We start from the raw sequence: 17,485 nt of genomic DNA, 5'->3' as shown, positions 1-17,485 counted from the left end.
TTCTTCTAGAGGGAAACCTGTTTCATGTATAAAATGCAACACCGCTTAAGCAAACATTTATATCTGTGAATGCTTATGCATATACGAATAGCTATTTGAAATTCCAAGGCTCAGTCACTGGTACAGAAAAGATTACTGATCGCCCCATCTAATTCTGCGTATGATCTACTGCTCATCTGCTGTACCCAAGTTTCTTCAACATAGAAACTATTGCAACAGTTGCCTCATAATATGCTGCTCATAAAAATGTCTAAATACTTTATTAGCTCTACATACCTGGAGTTCTAGCACTGTGTTGCTATTCATAACAAAACTGCTAGCAGGAAAGAATTTGTGATACCGCCTGTGTACTCTGATCCATAATAGGCACGCAGAATCTTCCACCAAATCAGGGGATTACGGATAAAGTTTCAAGGAACTGATTTCATGTTCCTTATTATTCTTTATCAGTCTGATTAACACCTACACTGGCAAGTCATGCTGTAACACTTTAGGTTCATCCTTGCAAGTAAACACCAGTACAATATCAGTAGCAAAAGGAACTTCTGTTTATGGCACCTGGTCCATCCAGGCTCGATGAGGCTCTGTGCAGCCTGCTCTAGTGGTTAGCAACCCTGCCCAGAGCAGGGGGGTTGAAACTAGATGATCTTTAAGGTTCATTTCAACCCAGGCCATTCTATGATTCTATATGATTAACTCTGACCTAAACCTGCACTATAATGGGGATTTAGCTGGAATAGTAATAGGTAAACAAGAAAACTTTTCTAAAACAAACCAGTATCTGATAATCCAGATTCATAAGGCAAAAACCACCTGGTCAACAAGTGTATTAGGCCATGCTTACTTTAACAGGTAGACATGAATTCTTGACGGATTGCTCTTCTCAGGATGGGCTGTTAGGTTCTCTCTTTATGTACTTCCAACTGCTCTTAAGCATTTTTTTTATATTCTTATTCATAAGGTATTCATAAATACAGTATTGGAAGCCTCAGTGTGGTGGTCTGATTCAAGTTAAACAGGTATCCCTACCTAAGCATGCTTCACCCCAGGTAAGTGCCCCAGGAAGCTGACTGGGGCTTGGGAAGGGTTCCTCTCTTTTCCTGCCCAGCTAAGGGTGCTTGTGGTTAGTTGGTTAGGTTTGGGGGGTTGATTTTTGTGGAGAGTTGTGAAAGCTGGTGGAAGTTCCACACTGTGGAGTAATGCTATTCTTGTTTTGTAAGTTTTTGAGTCAACATTTTTTTCTGTACCCAGCTTTAATCAAATGTGGATGGATCAAAGGTTGCAAGGAAACTTTGGGAGAATTAGAACAATTTTCTTTTTTTGTAGAATACCCACCAAATAAAACTAGAACTTTGTAAAAACATTATAAGTAGTATTTATGCTGGCTAAATGATGGTAACTTACTGTTGTAAGGATGAAGAACAGCTGAGCACTACATTTTACTAACAACCATTCACGCACTGGAAAACTTAAAATCTCTACCTATAACCTCTTTTTTTTTTAAGAGAACAAACTCATTCCTTAAGCTTTGCTTTAAATTTATTTATTTATTTATTTATTTATTTAATATCGGCCATCAGGACAAAGATTTCCAACTAAGCCTTTAAAATGATCAAATAGAGCAGAATAATTACTTCCCCTGTTTAAAATATGACAGCCCTGTCCATTCAGCCTAGAATGACACTATTGAGTTGACTCAGATGCATTTTGTAAAATACTTTGTTCCACATACTTTTCTGCTGTACTGCTACAGAGGTGGTTATTTTCTGTACATACATCTACATTTCCTCAGTTTCTTACCAAGCTAGTAATTCTCTTAAAGAAAATTAGACTGGTTCATCTAATGACAGACTGGGGGGGGGGGCTTGTAGGTGGATGGTTAGCAGTGTCTTAACTAGGCACTCATATATTCTTTCTTCAGTGGTTTATGCCAAAACTCTCCAGGGCACAAAGTTATGCTGATGAGTCTATAATTTCTGATGTTTCTGTGGAGCTGAACGGGTACCATTTCTCTTTTCCAGACCTTGCAGATCCACCCATGAGACGGCATACCTGAGATGATTGCCAGTGGTTCATAGACTATTTTCAGTTAATTGCTTGAGTAAAATGAAAATTAAGAATGTCATACTTCTTGTATATGGCAAAATCAAGGAGCAATTGCAGATTATTATCCACTGTTTGATCCAGAACAGCCACTGCTCTACATAAAGGTGTTGTCTCAGATTAATAGGTATGAACAGATTTTACCATGTTCTAATTTGTCCGGTACACAACTTTGCAACTTGGCTCTGTGTATCAAATGGGGTAAGCGTGCCCTGCACTTACTGCTGTGTGCACAGCTCACACACTTTTTGCAAGCTTCACAATTATCTTTGTAACGAACATCTTCTAAACACAGTGCAAGACTGACTTTGTAGTAAGGTGGGGTAAAGTGCAGATGTGTCACTGAGGAAAGCCTGGATGGTTGGAGTGTCATGACACATGAAGCAAGACTCAGGAGAACGGGTTGTCTGGCATCTCAAAGGTAGCTTCAGTTGGATGCTGGATGCAGGAAGGGAGCTGGGCTGGGACTGGGCCAGGGGAGCATGGGGTCTGCAGGTATCAGGCAGCGTGCAGCTGAAGCAAGAGGCAGGTGGCTGTGCCTTGCCACACTGAGCCTCACTGTGCTGTGCAGAGCTGTGTAAAGACAGCCTTTCCCCAAAAGAAAGAAGTTTCAACATCAGTCAACTAGGAGATGCACTCCCAGAAGTTGTGATAATGGGATTCTCTACTACCTACTCCCTTGTTATTCAATGTGCTGTCACAAGAGGTCCCTTTCCCTGTCAGAAGGTCCTAAACCAAAGAACGGGCTGTTCTAGCAGGGCTGTGGAGGAAGGCTTCCAGAGCCCCGTCCCGAGCCAGTCACAATGTTAGGGCAGTGTAAGGTCTGACTCTGCACCTCTGTTCACTCTGCACAGAATTCTGCTGTCTGTCTCTAACTAGAGGTAGCCATTACACCTTGCTTAACTGTCTGATTACCCAGAATTGTCTTTGCAACAGCTAATCCATGACAGTAGTATCATTTTATATCATCCTTTTGGAGGCTGTTTTAAATTCCTTGTTATATCTGTATTTCTTTAAAATTTACCTCTCTAGTTTGAGGATTGAGAAGGATGCTGATCAGGAATGTCCAATGTACAGACTTTTGAGCATCACATACATAGCCAATGTCAAGGCTGTGCCATATGGTAGGTATCCAACTGTGTCCCAGGGGGTTTTGAAGAGTCAAGCATAAAAGGGAGCGAGCCAACTGCAGATTCTCCACCCATTATCTCCTGCAGTATGTGAAATATGACTTACAGCTCCCAGCCATAATAAGATTTTAGCATGTGCCTCCCAAGGTCAGGAAAACCAGACATTCCTGATACAAAGGATGCAGCCCAGGTGCTGGCTGTTTTTTGTTTTGTTTTGTTTTTTTAAGAGGAGCATTGTATTCCTACTTCTTGAGCGATAATTTTTTACTTAATGATACCCTGTTGCTGTGATGGCCTATTTTAACTCAAGGGTCAGCCAAATCAGACACATGTACAAAGAATCTTTTTAATTAAAAAAAAAGAAAGATTCTTTATTAAAATAAGAAAGGGTCCTGCTTCCAAAACTGAACAGGGTTTTTATTTCTTTTTTGCCATTTTTAGTAATGGGGATGATAAATAATCTGAACTTTACTCCTACAGATTAAATTTGTATGCTTTAAAATCTTCTTCACATTCCTTCAGAAATCCTTTCCGCACATTACTTCTACCACTGATAGTCTTACCTTTTTAACTCTGGATATTCACATAACAGTAGGTTAGGAAGTCCTCCTATTACTTCTTCTGTTGTAAGTATGTCAAGGGCAAGCATTTCAGTATGAGTTAAAATGAGTCAGTATTTAAAGACCAACTAAAATACTTATCTCCACTCAAAGAAAAATCAGCAAGAGGTTACAAACGTATTTGTTATTAATGAAATAAAAATAAGAACAAACATCAACATGCACTTTTTTGTTTATCTTTCATTCTGAGACCCTATTCAAAGCCACCTTTTAGGACGTTTCTCCTTTAATTATGTATGATAATTTAATATTAAAACCAAAGACCAGGTTTTGAAAGTGTTTACATGTATCTACTACCTCTGTTCACATGGAGATTGCCTGGGCTAACATGGTGCTTCACTGAACCAGGTCATACACCGGGTCAGGCAGTAGTCTGACCAAAACATTATCTAGGAGCAATTTAAAAAAATGAACACTTAGCAGGTGATGAGAAGAGAGATTTGTAGAGCTCATCCTTCACACTTAGCCTGACTGTGCTTTTCCCTTCTTTTTATAAGTTCAGTTGTCAGTTTCTCTGTTTCTCCACTGGCAAGATGCTCAATTCTTTACTAAGTTTAAGGCTATGATAATGTTGTCGCATTGTTAATAACTGGTAATGAGATTTTTAGGCAGCACTAGAACAATGACTTAAAAGAAGGATTGGAATGAAGAAAATGACAGATAACTGGAGGGAATTAAGTACAAAAGAGAGGCACATTATGGAAAATTTGAGAATTGCTATACCCAAAAAAAATCCTTAAAAAAATTGCCTCTTCTGCTCAGTTTCTTGTAATCCTGGAAAATTTCCTTTCTCTCAAATAAATGCTCACTTCTTTCTGGGCTGCAGCCTTTTGTCTATGAAACTGAAAATAATCCTTTACCTAGTGCTTTTGCTGTGACTCATTTCATTCAGCGATCATGGCTTCTGTGTGTCAACTTGATTCTGCTTCGTTGTAATTCAAAGTCTGGGAGGAGGTTCCTCTTCTGCTACAGTGCGCATGGGGGGCTACTTTCTCATCCCCTCACATCAGGACACTCACTACTTGTAAACTTGGGGTTCTACTTTGATTTTCATTTGGTTCATTTGATTCTTTCTGTATAACAAATTCATGTCATTGTCAGAGTACTGGAAAACGACCTTATGAGTGTTATATAAGACCCCACATTTAGAAGAACATGTTAATGGGTCTTGATTTGTGACCGGTAAAACAGCTAAAGAAAATCAAATTTAATCCTAAATAATTACCACATTGTGACTGGGATTAAAATTTGTCAGCATTCAAACTTGGTGAAATCTCTGCCACTTTCCTATCCAGGTGAATGGCTCAAGACTGGAAATGTACCTGAGTCATAGTATTTGAACCCAGAACTTTCAACGCTCACTTTTGAACTCTCACTTTTTGAACCCTCACTTTCTTGAACAGATGGAAAGATGAAAGGGCAAGTTTGGATGCAAACTCCTATTCCTACTCATTCTTCAGAGTAACCACAATAGGTCAACTTCAGATTTCTTCAGCTCAGAACACACTAATCCCAAAGCTGTTTTCAAGTGCTGGAATGTACACCCGCACTTCCCATTTTCCCATTCAGCAAATTTCTCTTTGGCTTTTTGGTCTGTAGGGCTCATTTGTTGCTGTACAACTGTGAGTACCCCTAGGGCAGTTTTCCATATGTCAGATATTTGCTTTCCACTAAAAGCTCATTTCTGTCCTTTCAGGTATGCTCAGTGATGTTATCTGATGAAGGTCATGACGAGATGATGATCATCAAGGATACTGGCAGGTTTTCCCTTCATAAGCAACACTTAACGCCCTTCTTCTGCAAGTCAATTAATCTCCAGCTGTTTTATGGAAAAGGTGTTTTCTTCAGAGTCTTGGATGTTTTGTTGAATAAAAGAAAATAAAACTGAATATAATAGTAAAGAGAATAAAGGATACATAAAGAAATATGTAAACCAGTAGCTTCTTAGGAGGATAGTTGGAAAGAAGGATGAAATGGGAAAGTAGTTGTACCTGTGGCATAAAGCAGTCCAGGGCTGGTCACTCTAGATAAGCACTGAAAGCAATAGGGTTATATTTACTTCGACAGCTAGATAGCAGAAAGCTCACGGCCTAGTAAGGGATAAATCTGCACTCCTCTAGGCATTCAGAATTCCCACTGAACTGAATGCCTATAGCAGGAGTATTGCTCAGGTAAACACTATGCAAACTATGCTAAAGAATTATCTCTACCCAGTTAGACAAACTTAATCCAAATTTTGCATTCACTATCTTGAAATCCTTTCACAACTGAAACTCCCAATACCTTCATTTGTTAAGAATGACACCTGAATAAAGCTGATTGTTTTTTCTCTGCAGTAGAACAACAACTTTTTTCTTCAGTTATACACTTTGTCTATACCAGTGCTGCTTACCTGAAGTTTTCTCTTTTTATGGCACCAGTGCACACTCCATGCTAATCCTTGGCAGCTTGTATCACTTGGAAATTGCAAAAATCTAACTGCCTGCTTTCCTCCTCACCAAAAATCCTGCCTGTGAGCCAGACATCTACAAGCTGTGCCTCAAAGTAGACTGATTTAATCATCTGAATTACCGTTTTAATCATGATTTACTTTGGCAGATGGAAATTCCTGACATGAATAGTCGATTTTATCTTCTTCTCCATTTCCACTTTTTTGTTATTTCCCCCCAGAAAAGTTCGATTCTCATTGATTAATAATCTAGTGTTTATTTGCAGCAGACTGTAGCCTCTACTTTAAATTGGGTCTTCTATTTGCTAATCACTAAGATGTGTTCTCTACATACATAAGCACTTATTCAACATGACATGTATTTATTCATATTTCTAATGCTTATATTCTATTATGCTAGAAAAGGGTAACTGATAATTCTTACAGGTGATTTCTTTTTTATTCCTGATTAGTGCTGCTGTGACCATGGGCAGCCTCATAGAACTGGCACAGAAATCCTCCTCAGTCCTTGCTTTATTTAGCCTTCACCTTTCCTTTCAGAATCACTCCTACTAGTCATTCAGCATTTACGCTCTTTCTTTTTGCAGGTACACACCAGATACTTAAAAAGAAAGAAAGTTGTTGCATGTAGCAAGTTTGCAAGGGAATTGCTTGTATATGGACAACCAAATGACCCGTGGAATGCTACAGTTAAGGTGCAGGAGGCAAGTCTCATTTTCAGAAGTAAGTGGTGAATCACTCAAAGGGTTGGATTCGCAGCTAACACATCTTGGTACTGCAATCGTGCTGTGGTCTTACAGACAACAAGAACAGTGCATATAGTCTGTGGTTTGTTTGTACCACTAGCAGACTATGACAGTGATGTCAAAATATTTTTATTTGGTAGGAAATTAGAGTTTACATAATAGAATTTTATTATAGTTTGTGTAGTTATTTCCAGCTGTATTTCCAGCAACGGTCTTTCAGACCATGGAAATGTCTCTTCTAAACCTACATCCCAATCAGACTTCTTGAAAGGTTGCATATTAAACACTTGCCATCATCTACAGGCAGGAAAAAATTGGCAGGAGGTGTTCCCTGTGAGAGGCACATAATTGAGGAGTTGGCACCTCACCCTGAACTGAAATAGCCTCATAGGCATGCTGCAAATATTTTCCTATTGCCCAGACTTCTCAGCGGTGAGGGACTTGGCAGGGAGCTAAATCCTGTATGAAGGGTGATTATTCTGTGATCTGCTTAGTTAAGATCTAACCACCAGGCATACTTATTTTACTGGCAGCTGCTGGTGACCCTGCTGGTCATCTGCGAGGTTTGCCAGATTACTTTTGTAAGCAAATCAGGGATACCTATAACTCTCAGACTGGTGCCTTATTTTTTGTGTAGGCAAAAAGATTTCTCACAAATGAAATTTTGTTGAACAGGCTGAGGCTATCAAATAATCAGCATATGCCCTAAGTTTGAAAAAAAAAAGAAAAAGAACGGTCCACATACCAAAGAGACAAAAATAATAAAAATGTGTCAGTGACCATACTGTATTTCTACTGTACTCTGAACTTCTGAACTGCAACACATGGACATTGGAGATCGTTTTACAATTGTGATAGCAGAACTGATAATGCACTAGAAATAGATCACACTAGTAAAATATGATCTCTTTGTTTTGTTTGGCAGATGTCTCACAGAAAAAGCATTGTTTTTCATATACTGATTTCAGAGGATCATAACTACATGTATAAACTTGATGGGTTAAAACATCCATGGATGGATGCTGATGTAACTCCAGCCTGACAAAGGAAAATGGGTTCATCCATAGCTGAACCATGTAATGCAAGGCACGTACTTCCCTGGCTTATGCTAATAGGACCAGCTGTCCCTAATACTTTCTTTAAATGGAGGGTACCTGGAGTGCAGCAGGACCATCTCAACAGTATTTCACAAGTACTGTTAAGTACCCCTTAACACTTGCTAGGTATCTGATTCCCAAGACAATGAAGGTGGACTTGTCTTCAGTCAGAATTTCACCATGAATTCCAACCTAGAGGTCTAAAGATAAAAGGTAAATTATTCCTATGGGAAAGGGGAATACAGAGATATATGGATTTTCTGATTAACTGAAACATACTTACACGTTCATTACTGAAAACAGCAGTTCACTTCAGAGCTTTTCTAATGATGCTCCTGTGAACTTCTATCCAGACTTAAAAGACTTCAGAATATTTCCTGAGCAAGCAATTCCAGGGGGCCCTGCTTGAGCAGGTGGGTTTGGACCAGATGACCTCCAGAGGTCCCTTCCAACCTCAACCATGCTGTGATTCTGTGATAGTAAACTAAGGCCAAACATCTAACAAGCCATTTTGTGGACATATATGTGTGGCAATGCTTAGAGTTGACAAGCAGCAGGCCAGTCAACAGCACCATTCTTGCACGCTTGCAAGAAGATCCAAAATCCATGGAAGAGTTCATGATGCTGATCAAGAATGAAATGGAAACAGCTCCTGAATCACAGTTTAATGGTACTAACGGTAAAAACAATTGCCAGAAACTGATCACCATATGTGTTACGTATGTGTTAAGTTTGGAGAATCCATATAAGAGCAACAGCGATTTCACAGCTTTGCTCTCACTTCTTGTTAGCACCTTGCAGTCTTCTAAAACTCTTGCTAGAGTATGCAAGTACTTAATTCATAGCTACCCAACAAAAAACAGACAACGTATTTTCTCACTGTTGGCAGCACAATGCCACTGTAACACTTTAAAAATATAAATAAATATCCTACTAAAATATCCTACTCATTTCCACCCAAAAAAATTAAAGACAAACCAACTCATCCCAAGTAACTACTAACAAAGCCCCCAGAAGACGAACTTAACTACAGATCTACAAAGGTAATAAGGCATTTTGGTGAGATTTTCACTGAAATCACATTCTAGGTGACCTCTAATGGTCTGGAGCCCTAATCTTGAGGATTCTGTCCTATTTCAAAGTATTCTATGGTTTACTTTCCAAAAGATGCACTAATAAAATTAAATAAAACTAAAACAAAACCAAAAAAAAAAGGAAAAAAAAAAGGTTTCTATAGCCAGTTGCCCCTTTGAACAGGCAGAAGATACAGGAATCTGCTTTTACAGTGTCCTCCATCCTGGCTGGCTGGCAGAATTAGAGTGCAAGCTAAAACTCGCAGCTGGTATGGCAAGTGTCACACTGCTACAGAAAATGCTGTCTGGTTAGCTGCCCTTTGGAAGTCACGGACCACTGGAGAAATAGTGAGGCAATTACTTGCTCATTTCTAAAAGTCATCAGCAGAAATTTGGCTAAGTGGAGTAGAATGAAAGTAAGTGGCTGCAGAGAGCCATTATTTTCCAGAACTGCCCCTTTTCTCAGCACGAATGCTTCAACATCCTGAAATTACAACTCTTCAGATACATGGAGCGTTTATGGTGCCTTCTGCAGGATCCAAAGAAGCAAGGATGAAGCTGTGTTTTTTAGACCTCTATGCCAAAAAAATATTCTTAATCCTTTTCCTTATCCTAAAGCAATTTCCTAGAACAGGTTTGCAATGGATTGAATGACATAACGCATCATATAATGATATACCATGCAAAGTCTATAACATTACAGTAAAACAGTAGTGTACTTTCAGCATGTTTTATTACATGGAGAGTGCTTAATCATCAGTAAACAGGCTACCATGTTCCTCCTGTGAAGGTAATTTATTTAGTGATAGCTGGAAACTCCAGTTCAGCAGTCCCTTTTGCCACTTTTTGCGGAAAAAATAAGGTAATGTTACGCCATTTCTTAAGATCTCTGGAATCAAACAGTCTTTCCAGATCCGTATGCACAGGGAAAAGATCACCTGGTATTGCATTGCTATTTATCTGCTAGTGGCAACCTGGATTTTTATTAAAGCTTTATTGGAAATAAGCCCACAATAACAGTAAATCAGACAGCAGTTATAAATGAGAAGGAACAAGTGACATTTTCTATTAACATGAACAGGCCATGTTTTGTACCTTATTCATACTGTGCAGTACCATAATGTGACCGTTAATCTGATTTTGAATCAAAAGTTTATCATCTATAGATGTTTGGGGGTTTTCTTTATTATTGATTTATTTTATTATTGTTTGATTTTAATACCTGTTCTTTCTCCGGTGTTCTTGGTTGTACCCATTTTATAAATGTAGCATTTTCCACATGCAAACGTGCTTTCAGAGATAGTTGTGTACTCCTCAATGCAACATATCCCTCTTGACTCCTTGATAAAATGTTGTCTTATAACAACCTGGATATGCTTTAAACTTAGGTAGAATTGGGAGAATATATTAAAACTCTTAGTTGTCCAAATAAGAGAGTTAAATTGATACTGTTTTATGTATGAAATGTTCAATAAATACCATATTCCCTGCCTAAATTTAACCAACACTGAAAGTTGAACAATTAAAAAGAGAAAATCTTTACGCAAATTAACTAGCTGCATAGCCCAAAGTATCAAGTATTGGTGGTAAAACTTATGTATATGCAAGTCCACATAAACATAAAGTGGTTTGGAAAACTGTTCAAATGGTCTTCCAGGAAAAAAAAAAAAAAACAAACACAAAGAACATAAAAACTGTGCTCTATTTGGTTTCTGAATTAATCAACTCCTTCATTATATTGGCTCCTGTGTTGAACTCCTGTCTTATTCAGCCCTGGTCAGACAGTAAATTATACAGTAAGTTTTACACACAACAGAGAGACAAGCCATTTCCTATCAATATACACATGCCACATTTTAAAAAAATAAGTTCTAACTCCAACCTGACCACCTTCCTTGGTAGCCTTAGACAGATCAACCAAATGGTTCTTATTTATCTACCTTGCCTGCTGTTGCAAGGGAAAATAAACACTTATCAAGTGCTCAAGGACAGAAGCGTGCACTTGTGCACCACACGCTTTTACTGTTGCTAGTGTTACCATTTTCTCCCTCAATTGAGCACTGTCTTTTCATTATCAGTATAAAGGAAGGAATAAAGCCAGAGCCTATGGTACTTTATGGTAGAGCAGTCTTTATAAAACTTCATTTTACAGCTAGCATGTGAGAGGTGCACTTGTCAAAACCTGGTTAATCTATATATTCACCTCCAAACTAGCCTCATGACCTTGTCATATATATAGACTTATACTGGAGAAGATTTTTAAACTAAAAAAGGGTAGATTTAGATTAGATGTTAGGAGGAAATTCTTTACTCTGAGGGTGGTGAGGCACTGGCACAGGCTGCCCAGAGAAGCTGTGGATGCCCCATCCCTGGAGGTGCTCAAGGCCAGGCTGGATGGGGCTTTGGGCAGCCTGGTCTGGTGGGAGGTGTCCCTGCCCATGGCAGGGGGTTGGAATTAGATGGGCTTTAAGGTCCCTTCCAATCCAAACTATTCCATGATTCTATGAATCTAATTATTTTAATCAATAACAAGAAAGCAATAGAACAGGGTTACATGCCAACTACTTAACAGCCATGAATGCCTTTCATCACACAGGCCCAGTTACACTGATGTGCTAGTGAACAGGAGTAAATGTATCAGAACAGTAAGCGTTCATGACAACCTGAAAATTGCATAAACTTAAAATCCTTACCTTTATGTCAGCAAAACCAATAAAAGAAAATCAATGGCCAGCAATGATTCCCTGTAAAATGGCCTAGTAACAGTGTTTAAGATGCCTGTGCTGAGACCCATTAACCAGTAGAAAATGGCAACTCTGAGTTCTGTGCGTTTGCATATGAACTGAAACAGTTAACAATGCTGATATTTAATCATCATAACTATGATGAGGCAGAAAAAAAATAAAATCTCAACATTGGTTTTCCCAATAAGACTTGGCAGACAAGCACGTAGTAAGTGCATTTGCAGGAAGTTCTTATGATTTGCTCTGAAAAACACCCTTAATGAATCGCTAACATCGCCAAGTTCAGTCTGTGTCTTTCAGTGCAGAGAGACAGAAAGGAGAAGTAGTTTCTGGAGCTTCTCTACCACTTGAAAGCTAGTCTGGAAATGCCTGCTTAATTAGGTAGTTATTTGGCCATCACTTCAGCAGCGCCTGAAAAATACACTTGCCATTTACTGAAAACGAACGGCATAAAGGCAAAAAAAAAAAAACCGTTCCATTTCACAAATGTTTGTCTTCATGAACCATGTAAGAAAGCAATCTTCACCAGCACTACCCACATGGAAAAGGCTGCCCTCAGTTTTCCCTTTAGCTTCTTGGCAAGGTTTCAAACAAATTCTTCCAGGTCCCTTCGACACATCTGTTCCTGTTGTCCTAAAGCAGGTGAAGTAAGCACTCCTTATCGGCAGAGAACCCAAGTCTTCTGCTGGTATTTGCCAGACACAGTGAACACGTGTAGACCTCATGCAAGTTTTGCTAAGCGAACTGCAGCCCCCACCCATAAAAGTTGATGAAAAATCAGTTTCTGATGAATTTCAGATGACAGCTTCTTCCATAAAAGCGGAAGTCCAGGAGGAAGAGAATCACTTCAAAGCCAACTGCTCTTCGCAATGCGGCACATTTATAACCTTCACTAAAAGAAACATTTGGCCCTTATTTGTAATGGCTGTCCTCATGCCTGATCAGATTGTCCATCCAGTTCTGCTGACTGGGATGGTAAAAATATCTTTGCTTAATAGCAAACCTCAGCTGTGAGGTGGCAATGTGTTCGTTCTCTGATGACATTCAAGATGAGTTTCCTGTCACTGGTATATGGTTTTGCACCCTGCCACCTTTCTAAACCAATGACCTGGTAAGACAATATAAGCAAAAGAGACAGGCACACAATCTTGTGCAGAACCACTGCTCACTGAGCAGATAGTTCTAGTATTCTCTATTAAGCAATGAATATTTTAAGTCAGTGACTGGGCAGCAACATCCCTTGGATTCTCCAACATCCACAGCAAATGACAGAAAGGAGCCCTTCTTTAGAATATATACATATATATATATATATATATATATATAATTACAGGAGATCAGAAAACCCGGGTTCAATAATGACTTGTCTGAGGTTGTGGAGGTTTTTTAAACACCTTTACTCTCAGGGCTGCTACGCTGAGAGTAAGATTCTATCGCAAACTAAATTTTGCCATATCAAATGTAAGGAGCCATTGCCCTAATTCCGTGTTACTCTGTCAGTGGTGGTAGACCTGATTTAGGAGGGTTTCACACTAACATCCATCTGCATTACTTCTAGTCCCCAAGATTAGTTTTAACTTCCCTTGCTCAAGCTTGCCTCTTTGTTTTTAAACCTGTCTGTCCATAGATGCAGTGTAAAGAGTGCCTACACATACAGCTGAACTTTGCCAGCTAAGTGCAGGTCAGAGGGCCTGGCACAAGGACCCTGCTGAAGCAGATCTTTTGACACAAGGAAAAGTAACATGGGACTACAGGCAAATTCTACAAACTAAAGTCATTGTACTTCCCCTGAAGGCACTGGAAACAAAACTTTGTGATGTAAACAATAAACAAAACTCCTTTAACTAATCAAATGCTACCTGCATATACTTGTGGCAGCAAAAAAACGATATTCAAACACATTCAGAAGTACTATCTTTACTTAATTTAAATACCATGGTTCGAACATTAGCACTGGAATTTTAGAGGTACTGAAATTCTCTCTGTACATTTCACTTGCACCATGAAAAAGCCTTTTTTTCCCCTGATACTAACCCTAAGAAATCTTACATTTGCTTTCTTGTCATCTACAGAGCATTCTACTGTCTCTGGCTACGTAGTTTGCTCCTTCTCTTGGCTTACTGTCTTTCAATGAATAATGCATTTCTCATGCTGTGGACTCTTTCCATGGCTGGGAAACATATCGCTCTGTCAGGAAAATGTAGTGACATGGTTCATTGTGTTACTCCGTGCAGCTGCTTAATTCAGTCTATTGTTTATTAATTTTTGCACATATCTTGTGTTTACTGATAATACAAAGGCATCACTCATTCTGCCCCAGAATTTGTGACAGTAAGATTGGCAGAGGGTCCTGGTCTAAGTGACCTTGGGCAGGGCAAGGCTCAGCCAGTACAGAACCGGATTATCTGTGCACTAAGTGAGGCAGCATGGAGAGATGGGCTGATTGCAGGAAGGGATACCAGAACAAGTACATAGGTGGAACAGACAATCTGACACCTGTACATCTCTTATTTTGCTTAATATTGGTGCAAGTCAGGGCCACTCTCAAGAAAAACTCAATGCAAAGAGGTCAGTGTCATCCCTGCATATAAGACAAAGTCTTTCTTGCACTGCTTTTTATGAGGAACACAATAAGCCTAAGAAGGGGGAAAAAATCTACAAGGGAGAGTTCAAATAGTCCTAGTGTCTTGTACTGGCATCTCCAAATGACTAGCCTGGATGGTCCTTTCTCTAGCTTATGCAGCAGTAAAAACAGAATATCAAACAGGAAGGCTGGGAACAATGCGAGGACACCCTGAGACAACAAGGACCCTTCAGTGGCTTCTGTTCAATTTTCATCCCACTGGCTGCTACATGCCCAGTAACATTTTTATAGCTATTGCCTCTTTTTCTCTCAATAATCTGCATCAAAACATTGTTCGTACTTAGCTCACTAATACCTCTAACATGCAGAAACAGCAAAGAGAGTATAGGAATTCAGTAGTACTGAGAAAAATTCTAATCCAACTAAATTTGGCAGCACAAATCTCTTACATAACCTGGGAACTAGAGGACAGTCTGATCATCTGGGAACATTAATGTGTTCTTCTTACTACATTAAACAAAAATGGTAACTTTCCATAACAAATTTTCTTTTGCTTTTCAAGGTGTAATATTGCAGGAAAAGAATCACATGCTAATGAGAAATTTCTAATATCAACAAAAAATGTGTTTGTATGACAATTCCATTATACTGGAGCTGTATATGAATTTAAAAGTTAACTAAGTTAATTTACCAAAATTGCTTTGAACTGTAGTGCAGCTCAGAAGCACAGGACAGTGCTTGTGGTCTTTACTTATAGTAGAAGCTCTCCAAAACAACACTTTCTGAAGAAAACTGGCATTTCTGAAGCTGACTGTTACGTCGACAAATTTTACACAGACTTCAGGAACTGGGCCTCTCATGAGACTAAAAAGGGTTCAGAGGTACAGATGGAAGATCCTAAGTATGGACAAACCACTAGCACAGCAAGCCACAGTTTGTACCCGCTGTAAACACCCTCCATACAAAAAAAAAAAAAAAAAACTAACCAAACAACAAGACAGTTTACCTCCTTTTTTTCACCTGAGATACATTATAATATGCAAAAGCAGCTGCTCAGTAATGGGATACAAGAGCACAAAAGCTCTATTCACAAAATAACTGTCAACAAAAGATTATACTTTTTACATCTGTTACAAAATGAGGTAAGAGTTCATTCAGTGCCAGTATTTCCACTGTGTAATAAACATTGAATTGATACACTGCATTCACAAATTACAAACAGCCAAACTTTTGAAATAAAGATATTGAAAAATGTTAGGACAACAAGAAAGGTTTTGTTTACAGAATGGCAAAACTAATCTTATAGCATGCATACACAAAGGGTGAAGAGTTTGGAGAATATCAGAGAATCTGCCAGCTGAAATCACCTTAAACAAGTCTTACAGAAGTCTGAAGGTAAGGATAAGTTGGAAAAATGCTTAACTTCTTCTAACTCAATTAAGAGAGAAGAAAAAATAAAATGTACCAGAAAAAAAAAAGAATCGATTATTTAAAAAACACAGGAAGTCCTATCAAAGACTTGCAGAGAAGCTTAGAAATCCTAAAACCCACCTAATTTGTGATTTTTAGATTTCCTTTCATCAACATGGGACTTTTTGCAATTGTTTTTAAATGCTACTTACTACATCAAAAACTGCCTTGCAGCTATAAACCCCAGTTAATTTTTCCAGATGGTTAGAATTACTTGGTTTACAACTGTTACTTCTAATAGTCTTCATACATTTAACGCAATACTGCCAGTACAATAAGGGATACCAGTTACACAAAAAATACCTTACAGTGGTAGAAGACAGAAAAAAGAAGTCAGAAAATAAGTACTTTCAAGCAAGGTCTTTCAATGCCTTACAATAAAACCAGCATACAATAACTGAATTCTGTTAACTCTTACCTCACTACAAATTATTGTCTCCATTATGACAAAGGAAAGATTTTCTCCAAAACATATGCTTTGCATTAACTATGGTTCTGTTGGTGCTCTGTGACTGTTGTCAGGGTCTGTGTGTTACAGAATTGTTGCTACGTAGGACAGTGATCCGTGTATGTACTTGGCTTTCACAGTGACCTCATAATTTGTTTTCAGGTGGTTGAAATACTTTTAAAGTTGTACCGATCTTCTAAATCACAGTTCTTCATCCATTTAAGCTAGTAAACAGGCACACTGATTTACGTAGACATTCATGCATTTTTTGCTAAATCCAAAGAAAATCAACATGAAAACAAACAAACTTGGCCCCATTTTTTCCATTAGTTGCACATAATGCCTTTTCATTCTTATGATAGTATAGCTTAAGACATAAGGGTGCACAAGAACAGCTTAAAAAACAACTTTTCTTAGGCCTGCTACACTTTATGGAGCTCCGTTTTGGGACTAAAACAAGCGACCAGGTAAGGATATAGAACCATACACTCTGCCAACAAGCACTTGCTACAAAACTTGAAGTCCATTATAGATATTTTTTTCCATCTGTACAACAAATGTGCCATAGAGATGTGCAGTAACATTACAACTCCTTGATTTGCTTGGAAACAAGTGGACACTACTATGCAGACATAAAGCTGCAGGCTGCCAGCTAATCCCCAAACCTTTGCTCAATTGTTCGTGTAGGTGACACTTGAAAAATGAAAGGTAGCAGTATTCCTCTTTTCTTTTGGGAGACCCATAAATCTGACAAAGCTGCTCAGTAAACAAAAGAATTACCGTTTTAGTAATTGCAGGATGTCAATACATTTGGAGAAGACGCTTTTCCGAATGCTCAAGAATGGATATTTAAGGATGACAGGAAATGTCAAGCTACCCCTTTTTGAAGGCTACTTACAGCACAACCACAGCACAGCACAAGCTAGGAGCAAAGAGAGTAACTTTATCACCAGTACTCTTTATTTTATCCCACTCACATAGAAAGAACAGTGGTTGTTCAGTCACCATTAGTCATGCGTTA

The 17,485-nt window shown here is 38.7% G+C and overlaps 1 protein-coding gene across 5 annotated transcripts in view; it reads right to left on the bottom strand.

Moving 5' to 3' along the window:
• The window catches only part of CRIPT (CXXC repeat containing interactor of PDZ3 domain), a 65,421-nt gene that overhangs the window by 42,525 nt on the left and 5,411 nt on the right, over window positions 1-17,485 (bottom strand). The gene's annotated exons all lie outside the window — the stretch shown is intronic.

Source organism: Anser brachyrhynchus, assembly GCF_964034855.1.
Source record: "Anser brachyrhynchus genome assembly, chromosome: 3".
Lineage (NCBI taxonomy): Eukaryota > Metazoa > Chordata > Aves > Anseriformes > Anatidae > Anser > Anser brachyrhynchus.
Note: the sequence above shows the minus strand (reverse complement) of the source record. Positions and strands in the feature narration are given on the sequence as shown.